The 7,838-nt window shown below is 38.2% G+C and overlaps 1 protein-coding gene across 8 annotated transcripts in view; it reads left to right on the top strand.

Moving 5' to 3' along the window:
- Positions 1–7,838, top strand: part of IPCEF1 (interaction protein for cytohesin exchange factors 1) — a 194,529-nt gene that overhangs the window by 126,784 nt on the left and 59,907 nt on the right. The gene's annotated exons all lie outside the window — the stretch shown is intronic.

Raw genomic sequence — 7,838 nt, 5'->3', positions numbered from 1 at the left:
AAAAAAAAAATTTTAATGAAGCAAGTCCTAAAAAACAAATGAACCTAACTGAATCTAAACATGGTGATGTTGCCCCCCCCCCACATTATAATAACTACTCCAAGAAACCTTAAGAGCCCAGAATTTTGACGATACATAGTTGGTGGAAATAGGCTGAGGACATTCAGTAGAGACACTGCTATTTTTTTTAGATAGTTTTAAGTAGTTTCTTCCAACATTCCCCCCGCCACACACACAAAAGAACTGCACAGCACCCAAAGGCTCCCTCATTCTCTGCCTGTGTTAGAGGCCACCGCGCTGCTCTGTTCCGATAAGCAGCTCATCTCCCTCTTCCTTTCAGAAAAGGAAATGCATGCACGTTCTGAACTGTGACCTGGACCTGCAGGCCGAGAGCTGAGCTTATTAGCACCGGGCTGTGACAAGCACTGCAAGGGAAGCAAGAAAAAATGTATGCCTTTGTCTTGTCTTCCTCTCTTCTAGATATGGTAAGCATGCCTGACAGTGACGAAGCCTGAAATCCCGTTAAGAAACATGACAAACTTGAAAAATATCCAATAAGAGCTCACATTTACTGATTCCCCCCAATGCCCTTGAGGTCCTACCGTCATAGCCAGCAGAGGGAAATGACCACAGCTGGACGCCAGAATTTATGAAACTGATCGGTTTTTAATCTCGCCACCAAACTAGGTGAGCATCATAAATGGGAAAGTTATGGGGTTATTGTTAAAGAAACGGTACTCAGACCAGAACCCAGAAATCAGTTAACTAATTCTAAATAGGAGATAGAACAGTCTCAAGCAGGAGCTAAAATAGAAGAGAATCTACAGTCAACAAACACATGAAGAAGAATCCCAGATTTAGAATTGGAATATTTCAAGGAAAGCCACTGATGATCTGATCTTAATTAGAGCATGTGATCTCTTGGGTCAGGGCGAGAAAGCAGATACAGCCAGGTAGAGGCCAACTAGAGTTAAGAAGGAGGCAGAGTGATAAAAGAAATTTAAGATTCTATTGCCATTAATTCCCAGGCATCAATGATAAGAATGGGGAAAAGGAATAGAAAGAAAAGATAAAGAATGATCCAGAAAGAAAAAGATGAAGTAAACTAAGTTTTTATTCTGTCCATTGTCAGCTGACCCTCTGAATAACTATCTCTATGTCTTAGCTCTCCCTTGTCTTCTTTGCATCAGATTAACCACTGTAAAAAATATTTTAGGGGCTCCTGGGTGGCTCAGTTGGTTAAACATGTGACTCGTGATTTTAGCTCAGGTCATGATCTCAGGGTCCTGGAATTCAGCCCTGTCTCAAGCCCCACAGCACAGAATCTGCTTGGGATTCTCTGTCTCCCTCTCCCTCTGCTCCTGCCCCAACTCGTTCTATAAATAAATAAACAAATAAATAAATAAATAAATATCCTTTAAAAAAAATTTTAAATTCTTTGGACAGCCATAATGCTAGCAAATTCATTAGATCCTCTATACATTACCTAGGTTATGTTTTTGTTAAAATATTATTGCATTTCAGGGGCGCCTGGGTGGCTCAGTGGGTTAAGCCGCTGCCTTCGGCTCAGGTCATGATCTCAGGGTCCTGGGATCGAGTCCCGCATCGGGCTCTCTGCTCAGCAGGGAGCCTGCTTCCTCCTCTCTCTCTGCCTGCCTCTCTGCCTACTTGTGATCTTGTCTGTCAAATAAATAAAATCTTTAAAAAATATATATATATATATATTATTGCATTTCAGTTTATCTAACATTACCCTATGAATATAAGGAGATTCTGATCCAAAGAGACTCTTCTAACAAATGCCTAGAAGTAGATATTCCACAGAGAAAACATTAGGTAGATGTGTTTAATTAAGAAACTGCAAGACCCGATTTCCTACAGAACCCACACATTCCCAGCCTGAATTATAGAAGTGGACTGAAGCTTTGCCGGTGATCATCGTGATGGGTCTGAAGAGGAGATGCTCTGAAGAGGAGAGACAGTCCTCGGAAGGAAGCAGACCACAGACCGCTGGTAGCAGATGCTGCGGGAAAGCCAGCCACATGCCCCTCTCCTTACCGCCAAGCCAGGTTGACCAGACGTTCATGACTGCGCAGGAAGCACTAGCCTCATGATGAGCCATCCAGCTATGACTGATGGGACTCGGTGTTTAAATATCCCCAGCTCCCGGCCCCCTGTGGGGGCCCTTGTGGGGGAAAACTCGGAGATGCATGTTTTCTAAAGTCTCTCAGAGTTCCCCAGCAGAACTGGACTTCAGTTCCCTGGTCATAATTTGCCCACAAAGGAGAGTTTTACCAGCTAACTTTCCACCCTGTCCCACTTCCCCATTCCCTTTCCAAGTATTTCTAATGTTACTTCCCAAATATACTACATGTACCCAAACCCCCATCTCAGGGCCTGCTTCTGGGCAATCTAAAACAGCATGCCGTTTCTCTCGCAGAAGTGTTTCTACTCATGGTTCCTACTCATGAACAGCCCAACTCTTGGTGCCATAATCCCTCTTCATTATTTCTTCCTAAGTACGACCCAAGGCCAAGACTACCTCACTATAGTATTAGGTGACATTTCAGTGGTGAACAAGAAGTGACTGGCATTCTCCTGTGATTTGTGAATCGGCTCTCCTAGTTAACATTCTTACTATATTCTTCCATTTTCTTTTTATGGAATCATAGTTTAAAAGAAACTGAGTTACTAGTGAACTTTCTGGTAGTCTGACTGATGAAGATAGTCATTGCCTTCTGCAATATCATTTGAAAAACATTTAAGATGGAAACTTTACCATATAAAAGAGTCTTGTATTATTGTTCTCTGTAATATAAAATGCTGAGCACACAGGCCCTTCATGATCTGGCTCTGTCCACATCATCTCTCACTTTTCAGAAGGCTTAAAACCCTAGAAATAATTTCCACCTACACAAGACTGGTGTCTTGGAAAGAAAGAGAGAGAGAGAGAAAGAGAAAGAAAGAAAGAGAGAAAGAGAGGAAGAGAGGAAAGGAAGAAGGAAAGAAGAAAAAAAGAACGGAGGAAAAATGGGAAAAGAGATTTCTCCAAACAGGATGTACACATGGCCAAAAAGAATATGAAAAGATGGTCAAGGTTAATAATTACTAGGGAAATGCAAATCAAAACTACAAAGAGGGAGCACCTGGGTGGCTCAGTGGGTTAAAGCCTCTCCCTTCGGCTCAGGTCATGATCTCAGGGTCCTGGGATCGAGCCCCACATGGGGCTCTCTGCTCAGCGGGGAGTTTGCTTCCCTTCCTCTCTCTCTGCCTGCCTCTCTGCCTGCTTGTGATCTCTGTCAAATAAATAAATAAAATCTTTAAAAAAAACCTACAATGAGATAATATTTGACACAATAAAAAGTAATTTTTTTAAAGAATGGCTACTATAAAAAATTATTAAAAAAGGTAAAACAGGGGGCACCTGGGTGACTCAGCTAAGCATCCGACTCTTGATTTTGGTTCAGGTCATGATCTCAGGGTTGTGAGATCCGACTCCACACTCAGTGTAGAGTCTGCTTGAGATTCTTTTTTGTCCTTCTCCCTCTGCCGCTCCCCCCCATATGCTCTCTCTCAAATACATAAGTAAATCTTTAAAAAGTAAAAAAAATTAAAACCAAAAAATATAAATAACAGAAAATGACAATTGCTATTGAGGTTGTAGAGAAATGGGAACCCTTGTACAGTACTGGAGAATGTAAAATAGTGCAGCCTCTATAGCAAACAGTGTGTCAGTTCCTTAAAAAATTAAAGATAGAACTACCCTATGATCCAGCAATCCCACTCCTGGGAACATAACCAAAAAAAAAAAAAAAAAAACTGAAAGCAAGGCTTCAAACAGATATTTGTACACTAATGTCTATAGCAGCTGAAAGGTGGACCCAACCCAAAGTGTCCATCAACAGACACGAATGGATAAACAAAATGTGGTATGCACATACAATGGAATTCCAGCCTTAGAAAGAAAGGAAAATCTGAGCCAAGCCACAACATGCAGAGCCTTGCAGACATTAATTACGCTGAGTGAAATAAACCAGTCACAGGAGGGCAAACACTGTGTGATTCCACTCACTTGCCTACTCCAGTACTCCAAGATACTGGAGTAGTCAAAGGCACAGAGAAAGTAGAATGGTGCTTGTAAAGGATGGAGGAAAGGAGAGAAGGGGAATTACTGTTTCCTGAATACAGAGTTTTAGTTTTGTAAGACGAAGAGAGTTCTGGAGACAGTTGTACATTAATGTGAATATACTCCTTGCCAGTGAACTACATCCACAGAAGTGTTTAATGGGAAATTTCCTGTTATGTGTATTTCACTACAAGTCTTCAAAAACAAGAAATAAATTTAAAACCTTTTTTTAAAGATACTACTGCAAAACTTGTTATTTTTCAGTAACGGAAATGCATTTACCATGATAATCTTCAGAAGACTAAAAGTATGAGAATCATGGTTAACATGTTGTTAATGTTGCATCACCACTTCCTCATATCAGGGAGATCATATGATAGTTGTCTTTCTCTGCTTGACTTATTTCGCTAAGCATGATACGCTCTAGTTCCATCCATGTTGTCGCAAATGGCAAGATTTCATTTCTTTTGATGGCTGCATAGTATTCCATTGTGTATATATACCACATCTTCTTGATCCATTCATCTGTTGATGGACATCTAGGTTCTTTCCATAGTTTGGCTATTGTGGACATTGCTGCTATAAACATTCGGGTGCATGTGTCCCTTTGGATCACTACATTTGTATCTTTAGGGTAAATACCCAATAGTGCAATTGCTGGGTCATAGGGCAGTTCTATTTTCAACATTTTGAGGAACCTCCATGCTGTTTTCCAGAGTGGCTGCACCAGCTTGCATTCCCACCAACAGTGTAGGAGGGTTCCCCTTTCTCCGCATCCTCGCCAGCATCTGTCATTTCCTGACTTGTTGATTTTAGCCATTCTGACTGGTGTGAGGTCTCCAGGTATTTTTTTCTCCTTTGATTTCTTTGCTGTTCAGTGGCTGTTCAGTAGCATGTTATTTAATATCCACATATTTGACTTTTCTAGTTTTCTTCCTGTCAATGATTTCTAGTTTCATACGAATGTGGTCAGAAAAGATACTTGATAATGATTTCAATCATTTTAAATTTATTGGGACTTGTTTTGCTGCCTAACATCTATCCTCGATAATGTTTCATTTGCACTAGTATACTCCTGCTTTTGAATGGAATGTTCTGTATACGTTGGTTAAGTTCATCTAGTCTAATGTATCATTTAAAGCTAATGTTTTCTTACTGATTTCTGTCTGAATGATCTATTCATTGATGAAAATGGAGTAAGGTCACTAACTATAATTCTATTGCTGCCATGTTCTCCCTTTTTACTATTAATATTTGCTTTATATATTTAGGTGCTCCTATGTTGAGTGCATAAATATTTACAACTGTTGTATCCTTTTGTTGAATTGGCCTCTTTATCATTATGTGATGCCTCTTTTTATCTTTTACTACAGTCTTTTCTAAAAGTTTATTTTGCCTGGGATAAGCATAGCTACACCAACTTTCTTTTTGCTCCCATTTGCATGGGTCATCTTTTTCCATCCCTTCACTTTCAGTTTCAGTGTGTCCTTTAATCTGAAGTGAGTCTCTTATAGGCAACATAAATATGACTTTTGTTTTCCTCACCTATCCAACCACTCTATGTCTTCTGATTGGAAAATTTAGTCTATTTACATTTAAAATAATTATCGATCTGCATACGCTTATGCCATTTAGTTTATTGTTTTCTGGTTGTTTTGTAGTTCCTCTCTGTTGCCTCTTTACTTGTTTGCTTCCCTTGTGATTTGGTAAGTTCCTCTGATGTTATGTTTGCCATACCTTTATCACTGTTTTTGTGTATCTACTGTAGATTGCTTTGTGGTTCACATATTCTATCCTAGATATTTAATAGTCTATTTCAGGTTAATAGCATCTTAAGTCTGAGTGTATTCTAAAAATTCTATATTTTTACTCTCCCCCTATGTATTCTGTTTTTAATACCATATTTTTCACCTTTTATTTTACATATCCATTAACTAATTATTATAGTAATAGTTAATTTTACTACCTTTTTCTATTAACCTTCATGTTCGCTTTATAAGCAGTTAATATACTACCTTTAATGTATATTTGCATTAACCAGTGAGATTTTTACTTCCATATGTTTTCTTGTTACTAATTAGTATATTATCTTTTCAGCTTAAAGAAATAACTTTGACATTTCTTATAAGGTCAGTTTAGTGTAATAAACTTAATAAACTTCTTTAGTTTTTGTTTGTCTGAAAAACTCTTTATATCTCCTTCAGTTCTGAATGGTAAACTTGCTGGATAGAATATTCTTGGTTGGAAACTTTTTCTTGTTGGCATTTTGAATATATCATGCCTCTATCTTCTGGCCTGCAAAGTTTCTACTGAAAAGTTAACTGATAGCCTTATATACAAGGGGGTTACCTTGCATATAACAAGTTGTTTTGTGTGTGTGTGTGTGTGTGTGTGTGTGTTTCCCTTTTGATGCTGTTATTTATCTTTATTTTTAATCTTTGGCCTTCTAATTATAATGTGTCTTAGTGTGATCTCTTTGGGTTCATCCTATTTGGAACTCTCTTTGCTTTCTGGACCTCAATGTCTATTTTCTTTATCAGGGAACATTTCAGCTATCATTTCTTTAAAAAGCTTTTCTACCTCTTTCTCTCTCTTCTCTATCTAGGACCTCTATATGCAGATATTATTTCTCTTGATATTGTCCCATGGGTCACTTAAGCTATTTTTATTTTGTTTAATTCTGTTTTCTTTTGTTCCTCTGACTGGGTGATTTCCACTGTCTCATCTTCCAGATCGCTGATCCATTCTTCTTTTTCTTCTAGTCTCCTGTTCCACAGCTCCAATTTATTTTTCAATTCAGTGATTGCATTCTTCAGATCTATGGCTTTTGTTTGATACCCTGTTATGTTTTCTATCTCTTTGTTGAAGTTCTCATTGTGTTCATCTGTTCTTCTCCTGAGTTCAGTGAATATTTTTATGACCCTTACTTTAAACTCTTAATAAAAGAGTAAGTAGATAAATATATAATAAATAGATAAATAGTAAATAGATAATAGATAGATAACCTATCAGATAACCTATCTTTATTTCATTAAGGTATTTTTCTGAGGTTTTGTCTTATTTTTTTCATTTGGAATAAATGTTGTCTTTCAGTCTTGAAAGAGTGGCCTTATAAAGGAGATGAACCTTGTCATTCAACCTTACCCTAGGTTTTGGTTGTTTCTCAGACTTCTTTGATTATCTGTGTATCCTGATTTGTTTTTGATGGGTCCCAGCTGTTGACAGTGTGTAAGACCTGTCAGTGTTCCAAAAGGATGGATCTCAGATAGTGCTTAGTTTTAGGCACTGTCATCAAACAGCAACTTTTATGATATAGATAGATGATAGATAAATAAATAGATGATAGATAGATAGATGATGTATATATAGAAAGATATAAATATAGATATAGATACAGTCTTTTGAGTCTGTGATCATAAATCTGGTCTAGAAGTCAGAGCATAAATCTGGTCTGAAGTCTGTTGACTTCTAGACCAAGAGTTGGAGGTGTCCCCTCAACATTTGCAACATTTGCAAAAAATGTGGCTTTAGTCATGTGTATAAGCTCATTTCTGGGATGCATCAGTGATCTGTGGCAAAGCCAAAAGAGTGCTTTAATCTGGTATCTCCCTGCCCACATTTCCTGGGAATACCTCTGTAGCATCTGGATGTGTGGCAAATCTGAAGCCTACCCCTCAGGCTGAAACTCCAGGACAAAAAAAAAAAAAAAAAA

The sequence above is a fragment of the Mustela nigripes genome, chromosome 5, assembly GCF_022355385.1.
Source record: "Mustela nigripes isolate SB6536 chromosome 5, MUSNIG.SB6536, whole genome shotgun sequence".
NCBI lineage: Eukaryota > Metazoa > Chordata > Mammalia > Carnivora > Mustelidae > Mustela > Mustela nigripes.
Note: the sequence above shows the minus strand (reverse complement) of the source record. Positions and strands in the feature narration are given on the sequence as shown.